Below are 18,450 nucleotides of genomic sequence, written 5' to 3' on the forward strand. Positions count from 1 at the left end.
GCTACGTCTACATTGGCCCCTTTTCCGGAAGGGGCATGTTAATTTCACGAGTCGTAATAGGGAAATCCGCGGGGGATTTAAATATCCCCCGCGGCATTTAAATAAAAATGTCCGCCGCTTTTTTCCGGCTTTTAGAAAAGCCGGAAAAGAGCGTCTACACTGGCTCCGATCCTCCAGAAAAAGCGCCCTTCAAAGTAGGAATAAGATCCTCCGGAAAAGGGCGCTTTTTCCGGAGGATCGGGGCCAGTGTAGACGCTCTTTTCCGGCTTTTCTAAAAGCCGGAAAAAAGCGGCGGACATTTTTATTTAAATGCCGCGGGGGATATTTAAATCCCCCGCGGATTTCCCTATTACGACTCATGAAATTAACATGCCCCTTCCGGAAAAGGGGCCAATGTAGACGAGCCCCAAGTGCTGCTGTAGCACTTAGTGAAGCCACTATCTATACCAACGAGTGAGCGTCTGTACTCTACCTGCCCAAAAGGAGGCAGCTATCTATGCTGATGAGAGGAGCCCTTTCCTTGGCATAACACTGTCTGCACTGTGAGTTTTGTCAGTATCACTGCACTGCTCAGCTGAGCAATGCAGTCACATTGACATAAGTTTGTATAGACCAGACCAGAGCTGCAGGTCATACTTTTAGTTATTCAGAAGTATTCAGAAAACCACCAGCTATTTGTGAAAACTTTCATGGATCAAGAAAGTTTCATGAGTTTTAACTGAACTACAATTAGTCTGAGAGGATGGATCAGACAGTGCATTCTTTGTTAAATGCTCCCTGCTAAAAGGAATTGAAGTCATCTTCTTAGAAAGCAAAAATAATTCCTTCCACCTGAAGTAAGCCATTCACCTACACTGCAGAGAATGAGTAGCAAACATTTAATGAACAACCCATCTTCCGAAGATCATTCATCCCAAGCTATTCTACAAATCTTTCCAAAGACATCTGAGGAAAACCAGGACTAGTTTGTGAAGGAAAAGCAAACATATTAGTCATAGTGAACAGAACCATGTGGCAGCTTCATCAAAAAGTCAGTCTTAGAGTCAGGTTCAATGAAATCTATGCCTGCCTCCAAGACAACAAGCTCTCACCGCCTCTTGCAAACCTCCTTCTTTCCCTAAGGCACCTGATTGAGAAGGAGCTTCGTGCCACAATGGAAATCAAAAAGCAATTTCAGGAATGACATTGCCAAAATAAAAATCTGATTTTTAAAAAAAGTGTCCTCATCTCTACGGCAACTAAAACATTTTAGGATAGTAAGACAGAGGGAGTTTTAAGAGTAACTTTCAAAAGGCGAGAAACCCAGCTCCTAGTGTATTTTCCTTTTGAAAATCTCCCTCTTACATTTTAGCCACCGTTCGTTCACTTGTCGTCCAATTTGGGCAGTGAAATGCAGCCAGATGGTTTAACTGAATCCTGAAAAGTGATTCCTGAATCCTGAAAAGTGCTGCTTTGGTCCTTCTCAAATCCATAGTCAGTGACATTTTTCAATGTAAAATACAATATCTCATGAAAACAAATTATATTCACATTTGGGTCAGTCAAATTCTCTATAAGAGGAAGCCAAAATAAGGGCCTAAGATCTGTCTCCTTCTCAGAGCTGTGCCAGACTATACCACAGTAGGGAGGGCATGGAAAGATTCAGTCCCACCCCTCTCTCTTTCCAATACAGGGAATGAATACAGTGTTTCTACCACCAAGCTCACGGAGCCCAGGCAAATACGCAGAGGCCTTGTACTCCCCTAACAATCCCAACCACCCAAAATCTGCAGTTCTGCTGACAGAGCATTACCACGCATTGACCCAAGAAAGTCACCCTAAGAATCCTCTTTGACAGGAGCATCCACAGCATATGATGGACAGTAGGACTAAAACTCTGCATTGTTTGAAGGAGATGGTGTCCCCACCCTACTCATTCCAGCTCAATTATCCCCAGCCTTGTGGTGTTTCCAAGAAGGGACACCAGTACCATGGATACACTGACTGACTGTCTTACTGGGACAATCAAGCCCTAAATCAGTGGTGGGCAACCTGCGGCCCACAGACCACACATGGTTAGTCAGCGTAAGTCTCTGGCAGGCCGTCAGACAGGTTGTTTACCTTGTGTCCACAGGTGTGGCCACCCAGAGGTCTCATTGGCCAGGAATTGCTAACCATGGCCAATGGGAGTGGCGGAAACCAGCAGCCAAGAAGTGCCTGCGACCTGTGCTGCTTCCAACAGCTACCATTAGTTAGGAATGGTGAACCGCAGCCAATGGTAACTGTGGACAGCTGTGCCTGAAGACACAAGGTAAACAACCTGCCTGGCAGCCTGCCTGGCTTACCCTGATGAACCCATTGCCCACTATTGCCCTAAATTCTTGTTTGCCTAAACCACTGGCACCTTACTTTTAAGCGAACCTGCCCCTGACAGAGCTAGTGAAGGGGAATCATTCAGTACTGCGCACAAGCCTAGCCTCGGACTGATGGCAAGGCAGCTGAGAGTGACATATTTATGCACAACACAAACTGGCACAAGGGACAGAGGAAAATCTTTTGTTGTTGCTGCTGCTCGTGTAACACAGTTGTCATTCTCTAAAGCCAATGTGCTAATTGCCAACTAATAGAGTCTTCTCATTAATTTAACTCTAGCAAGTATAAACAATATTTTAGCATGACTAGAAAATGCAAAAGGCCTCATATGAGTAGTGAGAACACTAAGTTTCTGTGTCTCATGTTTAGTATCCTTTTCCTTAGAATCATAGGACTGGAAGGGACCTTAAGAGGTCTTCTAGTCCAGTCCCCCACACTGAACGCAGGACTAATTATTATCAGACCATCCCTGACGTGTGTTCATCATTGGAGGCTTTTAAGAGCAGATTAGACTGAGATTCTACAACCTCCCTAGATATTTTATTCCAGTGCTTAGTTACCTTGACAGTTAGGAAGTTTTTCCTAACATTTAACCTATGCCACCCTTGCTACGCTGCTTCTTGTCCTGTCCTCGGAGGTTAACAAGAACAATTTTTCATCCTCCCCCTTAGAACAGCCTTTTACGTAATTGAAAACTATTATGTCTCCCCTCGGTCTTCTCGTCTCCAAACCAAACAAATGCTCTCCAGGGTCTTTCTCCAGTTTGTCCACCTGAAATGTTGCACCCAGATCTGAACACAGCACTCCAGCTGAGGCCTAATCACAAAGGAGTAGACTGGAAGAATTACTCCTTGTGTCTTGCTTACAAAATTCCTGCCAATGCATCCCAGAATGATGTTTGGGTTTTTTTAACTCATAGGTTCCTTTCTGTAGTACTCCTTCCTAGGCAGTGACTTGCCTAACTCAGTGGTTGAAAAGTACAGATTCACAAAAAACAGCTGGGTAGTGGTGGAAGTTTCTGAATGTATTTGAAAACATTTCGGTCAATAAGATTGGCATAGCTCCGCTGAACACGAGAGTCATTATCATAGGGTATGTCTACATTACCCCCCCTAGTTCGAACTAGGGGGGGTAATTTAGTCATACGGAGTTGCAAATGAATGCTGGCTAGTTTGGATCCCGTGCCACGCGGCTACACGAAGGGGCAGTGTCTTCAGGCACGCTGTTACGCTGCTTATTTTCAGGAATAACGGCATTGAGCAAGAGGGGTTTTCTGGCACAAGAAGGGGCAGTGTCTTCAGGCACAGCTGTCCACAGTTACCATTGGCTGCGGTTCACCATTCCAAACTGTAGGTTTGTTCTTAAGTTGAATTTGTATGTAAGTCGGAACTGGCGTCCAGATTCAGCCGCTGCTGAAACTGACCAGCGGCTGACTACAGGAAGCCCGAGGCAGAGTTGCTCTGCCCTGGGCTTCCTGGAATCAGCCGCTGATCAGTTTCAGCAGCGGCTGAATCTGGACGCCTGGGACAGAGCAGCTGGGGCACTGCCGGGTAGGTCCCCGCAGTGCTGCACCTCAGCGCTGTGGGGACCAACCCGGCAGCACTCCAGCTGCTCTACCCCAGGTGTTGCCAAGTCAGCCGCTGTTGAAACTGATCAGCGGCTGATTCCAGGAAGCCCAGGGCAGAGCAACTCTGCCTCGGGCTTCCTGTAGTCAGCCGCTGGTCAGTTTCAGCAGCGGCTGACTTGGGGACGCCTGGGGCAGGCAGCTGGGGTGCTGCCGGGTTGGTCCAGTAGCACCGAGGAGCGGCGCTGCGGGACCAACCGGGCAGTGCCCCAGCTGCTCTACCCCAGGCGTCGGGAGAAAAGCCTGGTCTGCTTGGGGGGGGTGCACTAGCTGCGCCCCCCCCCCAAATCGCAGCAGACCAGGGAGACGCGGAGCAAAGCCTCGGAGGAGGCGGGCAGCGGGACCGTGGCGCGTCTGGGCAGTCCCGCCGCCCGCGTCCTCCGGGGCAAGAAAAGCCCCGTTCGTAACTATGGATCCTACATAAGTCGGATCCGCGTAAGTCGGGGATTGCCTGTACTATATTCCAAGCAAGGATTTAGGAAGACCCTTTGTGGTACACTGGACAGCTCAGGCTATGTTTAGTTCTTGTCTGTGGGGTCAAGGTTTATAGCACCAGTGTAGCCAACCCAGACTAAGTCCTTCACATCAGACTCTGTTAAACTCACACGCATAGAAGTCACCAATTACACTGGAGCATCTGCACTGATGCAGCCACATTGTGGTAGCTTCACTCATGCTAAAAACCCAGCGTATCTGTGTGAAACCTCCAGAGTCAGGGAGCATTAGAGGTCTGCCTGTTTCACACAGCCTGAGTAAAGGATCGTTCTATATTCATTACTAGCACTTGTACCCAACATTGCTCAGCTCCTTAATGTAACTTTATTTGGCTGGAGGGTGGGTGTGTGTGTGTGTGTGTGTGTGTGTGTGTGTGTGTGTGTGTGTGTGTGTATGAGGGAGGGAGGGAGTGCGTGAGATGAAGCTCCCCCCTAAGATTCATACTAGGGCTGCTTGCTTTCCTGTCCCTATCATGGAGTGAGAGCACAGCTCATCTGCCCCCTGCACTGCCAGACAGAGTGGGGAATGCAGCAAACTGTGCACTTTCCCCTTACTTCCTAATGAAGGGGAACAGTTAGAAATGTCCCCTTGCAAATCCGGAGGGGAGAGCTTCCACACCCCCACCCCAGCCCTCCCTAAAGGCTGCCTGAGGGGTGGGAGGCTGGGGCAGTCCCAAACGGGGATGAGAAGTGCACCCTTAGCCAGCCCCTTTCACCCGCCCGGTGACTCTGTCTCTTTTCTGTATGGTTTTATGAGACATAATCCCATTCCAGGCACATCCCATCTTCCTGAACAACCGAACCCTAATGTTGCTTAATGATAAGAGGAAGCTGTATATCGATTTCTGGTCTTAACTCTTACCGTTTATGAGAAGTTCCTAAACAGATAGACTCTCTCAAATCTTCTAGTAGGCTAGAGGATTACCCGGCATTGCTCAGGCCCTTAACTCAAATTAGTTTTGTTTTTCTTCATGTAAATCGTTATTCTGGGGTGCGGCTGGCAATAAAGGATTCAATATGCAGGCTGTCCTGGGGAGAGAGGGCAGTCCAGCCCTCTCCCACTGTAGCAGATTGGGGCCAGGTGAGAAACATCTGTCCATGGCTGCTGCAGCTTCAGCTGGCACAGCCAGGGTAGTGATGCATGTCCCCCAGCTGGAGAGCAGGCAGACACGCAGACGTACTCTCTGAAATATATAGTAGATAGCTGTTCCTTTCTCCACCTCTGCTCCATGGCCCAGTGGGGTTACAGCTATCCCAGTCCCCATTTCTAGTCCCTTGCTGCCCACCTGTGGTCATTCTATAGTACAACTCCCTTCTACCAGACACCTCTCTTTCAGTTTTATGGGAAACCATCATATTCCAGGCACATCCCATTGTCCTGGCACAACCTAACCCTTACTTTACATTACATTATGATAAGAGGAGAGTGCATAGCAAATGTGATGGTCCTAGCTCTTACCATTTAGGGGGAGTTCTTGAACAAATGGACTCACAGACGGACAGACAAACAGATGCACATTTGTAAAATATAAAGTAAAGAAGATATCAGAGTCATGTCCATTCTCTACCACTAGGGACACTATAGAGTTCATTGGCTTTCTGTGCTGTGTGGGATGCAATAAGGGTATATCTCCAGCGCAGATGAAAGCATGATTGTAGGATGGGTTGGTAGACCCAGACTACCTTTAATTTAGCTAGCACAGGTATTGTGAGTAGTGATAATGCAGCAGTGGAGGATTCAGAGCAGGCCAGCTGCCCTAATACAAGCCCCATAGGAACATATTCCAGTTGCTAGCCTGTGCCAGGATTTTGCCTTTGCAACTTTACTGCTGTTGTTACCTCCACGCTAGATTAACTCCAGTGTGGCTTCCCTATCCAGGCTACAATCACATTTTAGCTTCAGTGTAGATGTACCCTAAGCCCCTGACAGAACAGGGCTGCAACCAGCTCATAGCACCACTTTCCCACCCCTCCCAGAGGTTTTCTGGTACTGGGGACCCACAGCTGCTGATGCTGATTTAAATAAAATAATTTCCACTCTAAATAATTGCACAGAAATACATTGCAGCTTTACATGAAGGTTCAAACATAAACCATGATTTGCAGGTGCAGGATCCTGGATTAATGCATGATCCTCAGGCTTACTTGTATTGTAGTAAAGACACCAAGAGCTGCAAGAACTGCAGAGCCCAGGAGACCAATAGTTAAGCCAGAGGGATACAGAGAAAATGTATGTCTACTGGCAGGCCGACTTTAGAAAGATATGCAAAAAGCAGGACTTAAATTAAATACCCTAGTACCTGTGAGCTGCTTCAACATTGCATCACCCACATTTGGGAGTAACCAAAAGTGGAGTAGTCAGAGGTTTTCCAGCAAAATGTTTTTCCTTTGGAAAATGCCACTTAGTCGAAATCAGAACAGTTCAGAGAATGATGTTGATTGTGATGAAATTTAATTTAGACAAGAGATTAGAATGGACCATTCCAAACCAGGTCAAAAGGGAATGAAAAATGCTGGCATTTCCTGAAGAAGGGAAGTTCCCAGTTTGACCAACTCTACTGAGAATCAAAGGAATTAAATCAGGACCAAACCTTATTAGCCAAACAAGAATGTTCAATATTTACAGGGTCAGGTTATTAATTTTTTACTAATCTTAAGAAGCCTATGGGAATAGGAAATACCAAGGGGCAATTCTGAAGCTGTAAGAAAGCTCACTCATGCTGAGGATGCATTTGAGGCAGGTGTGAGGTAGAGAATGGTTTTCTGGGTACAGCACTGGGCTGGGACCCAGGAGAATCAGGTTCAATTTCTAGCTCTGCAACAGATTCCCTGTATGACATTGGCCTCGTCACCCTCTGTTTGATCCTCACTTCTCCATCTATAAATAGGTACAATAATCTATAAATAGGGACAATCTTCCCCTACCCTTTAGATGTCTTGTGTTAAGCCTGGGCTTGCAGTTCATACTCACAGGTGGACTGATGCACATATGGAGAGTCTCCTTGAAGTCAACTAATTTGAATGGGTCTGCACCCACACTGTCTTTACAGGATTAGAGTTCTCAATATAAGCTCTTGTGGGCCCGAAACTCTCTTTTTTAGATATATGCACAGTGCATAGCTTGGCTGGGTCCCCTATGTGCTACTATACTACAAATCATAATGTACTTAATTGGGGCTTCTAAGGTAAGGCTTAGCTATCAGTCCATCAAACTGCTCAGATCCGGCTTGCTCCCACTTCCACAACATTAGACTCCTCGTTAACATTTACAAACATTAACCCCCAAACCACCAATAATTCCATGCTCATTTTTGCAACAAAACCAGTCTGAGCTTAATTTACCGAAAAGGGGATGGAATAAAGTGCATGAGCAAAGAGCCAATTCTCAGCAAGGAAACAGAACTGTCCCAGCGAAACACCAGAGATGTTCAGCATCGCTGCTGAAGACCTTTACAGGGTCCCAAACATTACCCCTGTCAGTGCACTCAGTTAACCTTTCAAACAGCTCAAACCGCTCCTGGAATTGCCACATCTATTGTGGTGTGCTCTTGACAGACTGCGGCCAGCCATTAGTTAGATTAAGAACTCCCAGCTCCAGCTGTGACAAAGGCTTCTGGATCTTGATGCAATGGAGCAAGATTTACAAGGAAAATGATCAGAAGTAAAAAAATAATGAAAAGACCTTACAGGGACCCTTGCCCCATTCAAAGGGTTAAGCCCTAAAGTGCTATTAATTCTGCACAGAACTGGGAAGGGACTCGTGGTTTTATATCTGTGTTTTAGAATAGCTTAAAGTAGTTTATCTGCATAATTTAAAGTGATGTTTATTGATGCCATGGGGTATTTTAGGGCCAATATTGTCTCTGCAGAACATTACCACCCAGCTGTTCTGCCAGCTAGTGACAAGCTGTTTAAAAATACCAGGGAGCATGAAGCCTGTAGTCTGTAAGCATGTGTGTGTGTAGTCCAAAACCTCGGCGAAAATAACCTACAGGAATGGCAATTCTCCAGGAGCACAGTTTGAGACAGTTAAGATACGAACAAACAACCATGCAGCTAGATATTTCAGATTTAATGTATGCTGCTAACATAGATAAATATTCAGATTTATTTGGGTTATGGAGATCAAACTCTCGTTAAAAATGTATTCAGAACTGTGCAAATAAAATGTGAGTCTTTTGTTTTAATTTTTTGCTGTCTTACCTTCTGCACAATGAGCTGTGATATATTTGTAATGCTCTGGTTGATTGAAGCTATTTTATATATATTCATATCTCTGCAGGGGGCATATCAGATGGAAAGAAGTTTCACCCCATGATTTCTGCCAGGCTGTGGGAGTCCTTGTTACACCATACAGAAGTGGAGCTTACTAACCATCCCAACTGGTTGTATCATTTGACTGTACGCTGTTTAACTGTTGCTGCATTTAAACCCAGCAGTGGCTGCACTTCAGTGGTGGATAAAGTGATTTCAGTGCAGCCTGCCAATTACTTTGTCTTTCTTTATGATAAATGACAATGTAAATGTGAGATATTATTACATTATTACCATCAACTCTGAAGACTACATTATGTTAAGGAGAATGTTTCAGTTATATAAATTCTAATATCCCAGTTTATTGCAACTGACACTGTGTGATTATGAGTTTGCACAAAACGCACAGTTGACTGCCCAGGGTTTACCATCTTAGGTAAGTAGGGTTAAGTCCTGACTACACTACTAATAAGAATGTTATTGTCACTATATAAATCTATGGTATGCCCATAGCTTGAATACTGTGTGTAGTTTTGGTCGCATCATCTCAAAAAAGATGGAACTGGAATTGGAAAAGGTTCAGAAAAGGACAACAAAAATGATTAGGAGTATGGAACAGCTGCCATATGAGGAGAGATTAATAAGACTGGGACTTTTCACCTTGGAAAAGGAGGGATATGATATAGGTCTATAAAATCATGACTGATGTGGAGAAAGAGAATAAGAAGAATTATCTATTCCTTCCAATAACACATGAACAAAGGGTCACCAAATGAAATTAATAGGTAGCAGGTTTAAAACAAACAAAAAGAAACACTTCTTCATACGATGCACAGTCAACCTGTGGAACTCCTTGCCAGAGGATGTTGTGAAAGCCAAGATTATAATAGAGTTCAAAAAAGAACTAGATAAATTCATGGAGGATAAGTCCATCAATGGCTATTAGCCAGGGTAGGCAGGGATGATGTCCCTAATCTGTTTGCCAGAAGTGGAGAATGGGTGACAGGGGGAGGATCATTTGATGATTACCTGTTCTGTTTATTCCCTCTTGGGAATCTGGCATTGGCAACTGTTGAAAGACACGATATTGGGCTAGATGGACCTTTGGTCTGACTCATTCTTTTGTTCTTACATGAACAGATCCAAAACATACCGAAATTCTTATAGGCTCATAGACTTTAAGGTCAGAAGAGACCATTATGATCATCTAGTCTGACCCTCTGCACAACGCAGACCTCCTCTCTCAGTTACAAGGCCCAATACTCCTTTCCTCCATAGATTCCTCTTGTAGCCTCTCGTTTATAAAAAATCAGCTCTTACATTTTCCTCACATTTACTTTCTGTGAAAAGCTGACAGACCCTGATTGTCAGCAGGTGGGATTGAACCTAGAACCTTAGGGGCTAAAGTCATGTGACTCTCACATGAGCAAAAAGCCAACTGCCTCTTAGCTAAGGCTGTAGAGCACACTTCACTCTCCCTTGCCATGGTCCCTGGAGACCTAGCTACCCCCTTGCCTGGCTGATGTACTCAGACCCCCTAACGGCAAAACACAGGGTCACTTTAAATGGCAGATTGCTCTGATGTGAGCCAATATGTGACAACTTCTGTAGGTTCAATATAGGCTTGAGATTGGTTGGCAGGAGCTGTTGGAAGGGCGGATAGTTATAGCAGCTGGAGTTCCAGGCAGCACTTAGTGCACAGCAGGAATACTTGCAGAAAACGGAGCAAACTGGGTGTTAATAGAACTCGCTGATCCTACAAAACAGGGAGAGATGGCAAACACTAACAGGGACAGAAAAGTAATATTATAAGGGAGTTAGCAATTAGCAACACAAGCAGAAAGCAACAAGATATATTTCAGTTGGGGAAAATGCAAGGTACTACCACTTCAACACATTCTATGCACATTAGACCAACTTGTAGGTTTCCCAATGCAGATTTTCTACCAATGTTGCACTAAAGATCAACACAATAACTCGCTTTGCACAAGCATCAGTGCTTTCCCTGGATATCAGTCATCAGTTCAGAAAAAGTTACTCTTATTTAAGAACAGAGAGAAAGCCTTCCTTTCATCAGAAATAACTAGTAAAATGGGAGTGAGCTTTACAGCCCAGTCTTAAAGGGCTACTATCAGACTCTCGCAACACCACTTTGGCAGTAGGTCAGGCTATACATGTTGAACTTCTAACAACAGTCATGTTAGTCTATTTTAAAAATAAGGCAGGACCCTATGCACATGGTACATAACTTGAACTTTTAACCTGTCTCCAAAACAACTTCATATTTTACTAAGGGATATGAGTAAGCTTGAGTAACTGGTTGAAAACTTCCTATTTGCATCAACTCACCACTCCCCAAAATTATGTCCTCTGTCCCAATGTCCCCCCCCCAGCCACGCTACAAAACCACTGATGAGCCTGTGCCCCACTGCCTCCCCAAGCCAGGTTGTCGCTGGTCTCTCAAACCTTGCCAGTCCCACACACAAGGCTGTTGCTGGTGACCCGAATCCTGCTAGACTCCCCACATACTGAAATCCTGCCTGCCTCTTGCATGGGGCTGATATCTCTGCTTCCCCCTCAACCCCAACACATATTCCTCCAATCACACCACACCCCACTTTTTTGACAAAAAAATGTGGGATGACCAGGACAGGGCTTAAAAAGGGACTGCCCTGGCCAAAATAGGACACACAATCACCCTGAGCTAATATAACAAAGGAGGACCACATCTGCATTTGGTAAGGAGCCAGTGAAGATACTCAATAAAGTTAACAAAAGTGGAAGGAAGCATGAGCATATGGTATGGCATGGAACTGGAAATCAAGAAATCTTGGGTTAGTTCTCAGCTTAGTAACATACTTCCATGATGACTTTGGGTAGATCACTTCATGTCCCGTACCTGGATTACCCACCTAAATAATAATAAAATGAGTAGATTTTATTATTCCAAGCGATGTCCAATGCACATAAGATCTAATCGCCAGTGGGTTGGCCTAATACAAAGGATACTGGATTCTAAGAGTTCAAGCCTCTCTCTTAGCCATAATAAACAAGTAGAAGCAGCAATGGAAAAGATTCAAATTCACTCAGCACCTTTTTTTATCTAAAATTAAGATCTGTGCACTTTCCACCTCAAAATGTGCTAACACATCTGATCTTTTTAGTTTAAAAAAATATACACCAGTGATAACAGCAGCCAGTACATTGATCTCTTTGGTAAAGGTAAGCTCAGATAAGTCCTTATATGAACCCTACAAATCTTCCTCAGGTAAGAAATTGTCAGCCCTGTTGGCAAGGTGAGCAATTTCAGCCCTAGAAAGATTTCCACTAGGCACCCTATCAGAGGGGAGAGGTGAGGGAGGGGACGTCATTAGAACAGTTGCTTGGGAGAAGAATTTTTCTGCCCCAGGATCCATTAAGTCAGTGCTGTGCATCAACTCCTAAGTGTATGTGATTTGATTTCAAGAAGCCTATGGTGATCTCCCTACTCACTGTCATCATGGGCCGTCATTGTAGCCAGAGCAGGAAATACAGTATTTGGGTTTCCTCCTTTTAAAAGTAATGTGGGTAAATACAATAATAAGAGAAACGTGCCTGCTCCCAATACAGTCAATGGCAAAACTCCACTTTACTCCAGTGGTGCAGCATTTGGGCCCACAGTCTTAGTCTGCTACTTCTTTCAACTCAACTGTATGTATACCCTTCAATGTAAGCTACACTGTTATATTCTGCTCATCACTAAAGTACAACCAAATCTGAAACCAATTATTTAGTAATAATAGAGGAAGATGCTGTATTTTTGATTGACCTGAAAAATAAAACACTTTTTTTTAAATTGCTGGTAACACTGAGTCTTTGGTTGTGAGAGTGAGTTTACAAGAATTAAAATGATTCTCTTCTTGAGAATCTGAAAGTGACGGATAACAAAAGAATCACAGTGAGGCTTGAGTGTCTTGTCCTATAAATATATATGTGAAGATATAAAAAATGGGGATTTTTTCCCTGCTTCCAAGATAATTATTATTCTCAGAATGTTGGCAGAACAGGTAAAGCCCGGACTGCAGCCGTGTACGTGCAGCGTACTGTGTGTGACACAGGATTAAACACAACCTGGCCCATTCCCGCTTCAGCACTCGCTCCAGTTACACTGCTTATTTAAGTGCCTTCAGTCAGTCACGCACAGACAGACACACACACGTCTAGCCCTCCCACGAGTGCAGACACAGCCAGCGGAGAGAGGCGCGCGCAGGAACATTTTCCACCTAGACAGTCTCAGACTACCCACGTCGCGCAAAACACGGAGAGCGAGCGAGCGAGCGAGACAGGCAGGCTTGTCCCCCCTCCGCTGACACTGACAAGGAGAGTGCTGCAATTGACAAGGGATGAAACTGACCAGTGGCTCCCCGCACGCACACGCACACCCTGCCGCATCAGCTGCCTTTCTTGCCCAGCCCAGCCGGCGCTCTGCAGGGCGAGCTGGCAAGGTAACAAAGCAAACGACAGACCTGCTCTCTCGCCTCCTCTGGGCTGGGGAGGGAGCGCTTCCTCTCCCCGGCTGTGCCTGTCGCTGCTCGGCAGGAGGCTGCCTAAGGGATGCTCCAGGGTCTTGGCTCGCGCTCCGGCGCGGCGTGGCGGGCTCTCCGAAGGCTCATTTGGCTCCACGTTGCGCGGGCCGCGGGGATTCTTTTATTTGTTTCAAAATCTCGCTCATAGTGTCATTATTCTAATATATTCTGGGGGCTTGTGGTTCCTGCAGCCAGGCGGAAGTGAAACCCTTCCCCCCCTTCCTCTGAGCTCAGCCCAGCGCAGCGCAGGGGTGATTCCCAGGCACCGCGCCGCAGGGCAGGCGATTCCCCATCCGCCGGGAGGGGGGTGTTCAATCTGCCCCAGCTGCACTGAGGAGCCACAGGCGCCTGCTGCAAGGCCGGGGCTGCTCGCCACCCGCCGCCCCTTTGCCCCGCCAGAGGCCTGCAAGCGCCGCCAAGGGAAGCCCGGGAACCCGGGCGAGCCGAGCCCCCTGCAGGGAAGCGCCCTCCTCGCTGCTTTCAGCCCCTCCGCCACCTGCTGCTCCGCAGGGGCTTCCCCCGCTACCCCGACCCGGTCCCCAGGGCGGCAGGCGGGGAGGGGCAAAGGAGCGGTGTGAATCTGTCTTCCCCGCCCTGCGCTGGATCACGTAGCCGAAAGGGAAGGAGGTAGCTGGGGGGCTCTTTTCTCCCCCTCTCTCCGCCCCCCATCTGCAGGCTGAGCTCCCCACGCGATTGGGGATGGGGATGTCAGTTTCCTCTCCCCCCCCCAGGGTTTTGTGTCGCCTGTTTCTCCCCCCCCCCCCCCCGCGGGGGAGGGGACCTCCAGCTGCAGCCGCCGTAGCCCTCCTGCCTGCGGAGCAGGTGCAGAGGCTGAGCCGTGGCCAGCTGCCCCCCTCCCCCAGGATGGCGGATAGCAGGGCCAGGGAGGCGCAGGTGGCTGCAGCGATCTGCGCTCAGCTCCTGGCGGCTGCACAGACCGCGGGGATGGGCCAAACGGGGGCCGATCTCGGCCCCAGCCAGCGGGTTTTCCCCAGCGCAGCCTGCTCTGAATAATAGAGCGGCCCCTGCTTAGAGCAATGATTTAAATCACAAGGGAACGGGCCTTTTTCTTAGCTTCTGGAGTATTCTCTTGTGCGAGAGCTCTGTGGGTCAGGCCGTGACAGGAATAGACACACCCTTTCCCATCGAGATGGAATTCTGTACTGTATGTAATTTACAAATGCCTTCTGTGCTGTCGCTTCATTGCCTTCTAGGAAAAGGCCTTTGTGGAGACCAAGACATCCAAATACCCCTGAAAATCTGTGTAACGTTTTCAGAAACACTCAAGTGGCCCATCCTCAGCAGTGAGCCAAGAGCACTTGTCTCATTGAAAGTCAATGCTACAGAGCCACCAGAACATCAAATTGCTTTGTAGAGCAGTGTGGCATATTCTGCATGGATATTTGCTGGGCAAATATATAACACTGAGTCATTGAGGAAGGGAAATTGTCAAGCAATTCAGGCTTAAAGTATAAATCTGTCTTCTTGCTAGTTATTTGCAGGATTTCTTGGGTGTTGTATTAAATGCTTTAGATGCAAGAGTGGTTTCTTTAAAAAGAATTATGGTTGTGCCTACGAAGGACCCACACACGAGGTCCCATGTGCAAACACAATTATGAGAGGGACAATCCCTTCTCCAAGGAGCTTCTGTCTAAACATGCAGGACAAACAAAAGAAATAGGGAAAGGCGTAGAACAGGCAGCAGAGTGATCAATGAGATGGCTGCAAACTTCATGCTAATTGTACAATCACCCACAAACTATTGTACATATTATTTTAGCCACAATCTGCTATATTTCATTGTGTTCTACAAAGAGGCATCCGTCAGCAACCAAGACATCCAAATACCCCTGAAAATCTGAGTAATGTTTTCAGAAATACCCAAGTGACCCGTTCTCAGAAGTGAGCCAGGAGGGCATGTCGCATTGAAAGTCAGTGCTACAGAGCCACCAGAAAATTCTTAGTAGAACACTGAGGCATACTCTGCATGTACATGTGATGTACAAACATGTTGTGTAGCATGTCTTAGGGCAAACAGTTCAGATGTCTGCTCTTGGGCCCTATCCTGTTTCTCATAGCTGTAAAATTAAGTGTGTAATTCTTCTGTGCCTACTAGGATTTCCCTTGCAAAGCAGCAAGCTACAGAAGTTGAAGGGGATTAAGTTGCATGCAGTTACTGTAGTACAGGAGGCAAGACTGTAAAATACAGCCCCATACAATATTTTCTGCTAGCTCCTTAGTGACACCATGTGGTGAAGTAGCTGCATAACAAATTCATTTATACCTTTTGTTTGGGGCCTAGTCTTGCAAGCACTCCTGTAGAAGCTTTATTCCCTCAAATATTCTCTCTCTTTCAGGTTGGGCACTCAGGTCTTTGGAAAATCAGGCTGTTTACTCAGGTGCCTAACTTTAGGCTCCTATTTTGTCCTCTGTTTCATGCCACTATCAAATTACTCAATTTCCAAACATTATCCACACCCCTTCTCCACAGTGACCAGCACTTTATCAATATGCAGAACATCACACAATAGGATATATTTGAAATGTATCTATTTCAACTGGATAAGGAGCAGAGTCAGAAAGGGAGAGATGCTACCTGATCTGTTAGCCAAAACTGGAAAATTCTAAGGTGGGATCTGAAGTCCCAGAGTTGCTGCATTTGAAATAAAGACAAGACTGTGAATGAAAGTTAGGCAATTTTTATATCATGCTACTGATATTCTTAATGAAGAATGATGCATTTATTCACCGTCATGGATTTTCCAGTGGCTTATGCTGTTCAATAAAAAACATCTGCTTTCTAAGTCAATGAGTAAAATGATGGATTAGTTACTCACGTTTCCACAGCAGATCAACTCCCCTAAACTTTTGTTCCGGTACAGCGAATAGTGTGGTACTTGTGGGACAGGACAGTTCAAAAGTGTGTTTCAGAGTGAACCTTCAGCCCAGTTGGGTTGTTCTCAAATATCCAGATAAGGGTTCAAAAAAGGCAACCAGGTGGGGAGATCCAAGCAGAGTGTCACAGACTCATCAGAAAATAAGGCTTAACCTGAAAGTACCCTTTGGGGGACATAGCAGCATGGATCACTTGTCTGAGGGAATAATGGGAAGTGACTGAAAAGAATGAGAAAGCAATGGTGAGATTGCAGACTTCTTACAATCTAAAGGAAAAGAAGAGAAATTTTTTCTTTTGTCCATCACTTGAACACCAGCTGCAAAAGATGTAATAGGGAATACTATGATTACACTTTCAGACTCTAATCCCACAAAACATTTACACCAGTTTATCTTGACTTGTCATTTGTATTACAGTCATCTTAGTGGCCCCATGCAGAAGCACTGTACATAGACAAAATAAGAGTCCCCAAAGAGCTTACACTTTACATAAACAAAAGGCAAAGGGGAACAGCACAAGATTGTGGGGAACAGCTCAAAGATTAGGCAAATGACAAAGCAAGGGACAATGGCTAGGTCATCTGAGTCCAGTTGAAGGATTTATCCACAGAATCATGCTTCCCAAGTGTGTTCAGAAATATCAAGACCTCTGGGAACTGTTTGTGAGCAAGTGGGAAAAGGAAGTGTTCCTTGATCAGGCAAATCTCCCACTGAATCATCTTTAATATAGTTTCAATTATGTTGTTGAAATAACTAGCCAGGAGTCGAATGTAAGTAATAAAAAAAACTATTGTGAAAGAATAATTATTTCCTCTGTAGAAAGATCAAATTAGTCCCTAAATACATCCATAGGCTACCAAGAGATCTTCAACATCCTGTAACAGGAGACAATAAAATCCGTTGAGGGGAAAAGACAATTATTCCTGTCATTGTCAGTGTTAGAGAATTATTGCAAGCAAATTCAGTCTCCAGCAGCAGCCCTGGAGATTGAAAGGCTCAGACTGTCCATAGAGCATGCACAGCACAGAAAGCAGAGTACAGGCTTCCCCACACTGTAAGTAAATACACTGCTAATGGAGTCACTCCAGTTTTACACCAGTGCAACTGGTTAGAAGTAGGCCCTGTATATTTTGATGTAGCCTGCAAGCCTGATGACATATTGGCTCACTAATGCTCAGTGCTGGTTGTGTTTTTCTAAATATACACCATGTAGTATGACAACAAGGCAAGCCAGTTTACTCTGTTCTGATTATAAGCTTTTGTTGGGTATGGGAACAAACTACAATGACCTGTGTGCTAAGCTGAGCAAATTGTTGTGCAGTTGCTTCCTGCAATACCTATTTACCACCACTAGGTGTCAGTATTTGCATTAGTAGGAAGAATAAAGCTGGCCAAGAGTCCAGTTTTAAATTAATATTAATGGTCAATGACTTTTTACCCTTGTGGGACTTTGCTTTTCATATTTTGTTTAGCAAGTTACTTTATGATCTAGTGTATTACAGAGTTATTTACTGTACTTTTTCTACCATAGGCAGAATGCCACAAAACTTAAATGAGACCTCTTCATCAAGGAAAGTCTTGTTACATTTTTTATTATAAGCTTAGCAGGATGTATCTCAAACGTAACTTGTTTATGCTCCAACTTTAATCAACAAGGCAAACCAACAAATTCAGCTATGAAATTTTCTTTCAAAATGTTGGAATAAATTGCCAAGGGAGGTGGTGGAATCTCCCTCTCTGGAGATATTTAAGAACAGGTTAGATAGACATCTGTCAGGGATGGTGTAGACGGAGCTTGGTCCTGCCTTGAGGGCAGGGGGCTGGACTCGATGACCTCTTGAGGTCCCTTCCAGTCCTATTATTCTATGATTCTATGTATCATAGCTATGAAACCCCATTAACCAACTATCATCTCCATGGCAAATTTAAAAAGCAGTAACTCCCTGTAAAATTTTCTGCTTCATTTAGGTGCCAATTTAAAAACACATTAAGTCCCAACGACTTATGAATGGACTGATCTTGTTCCTATTTAAATCAAAGGGACTTAACAATTGACTTCATTTGGAGCAGGACTGGTGCCAAACAATGGTTAATTTACAGGATAAAAGTTTTTGAAGGATCATTTCCTTCAGTCATATCATATTCTGCTAAACAACCCTTCATGAGGGACTCTGGTGTTCTTTCATTGTTCCATTTCAGCCAAGCAAATTCACACAAGAAACTGATATGTCTCCAAACCATTTCTGTTGTCACTGAGCTTCTGAGA

General features: G+C 45.3%; 1 protein-coding gene across 4 annotated transcripts in view; it reads right to left on the reverse strand.

Annotated features, from left to right (window-relative positions):
• PAK3 (p21 (RAC1) activated kinase 3) overlaps window positions 1-13,791 on the reverse strand; it is a 200,792-nt gene extending 187,001 nt beyond the window's left edge. For all 4 annotated transcript variants that reach the window (XM_014580110.3, XM_014580109.3, XM_014580107.3 and 1 more), the window contains exon 1: window positions 13,230-13,791. The gene's annotated coding sequence lies outside the window, so the exon portion shown is untranslated. The remainder of the gene's footprint in view (window positions 1-13,229) is intronic.
• Between the last annotated feature and the right edge of the window lie 4,659 nt (window positions 13,792-18,450).

This window comes from Pelodiscus sinensis, chromosome 13 (genome assembly GCF_049634645.1).
Source record: "Pelodiscus sinensis isolate JC-2024 chromosome 13, ASM4963464v1, whole genome shotgun sequence".
NCBI lineage: Eukaryota > Metazoa > Chordata > Testudines > Trionychidae > Pelodiscus > Pelodiscus sinensis.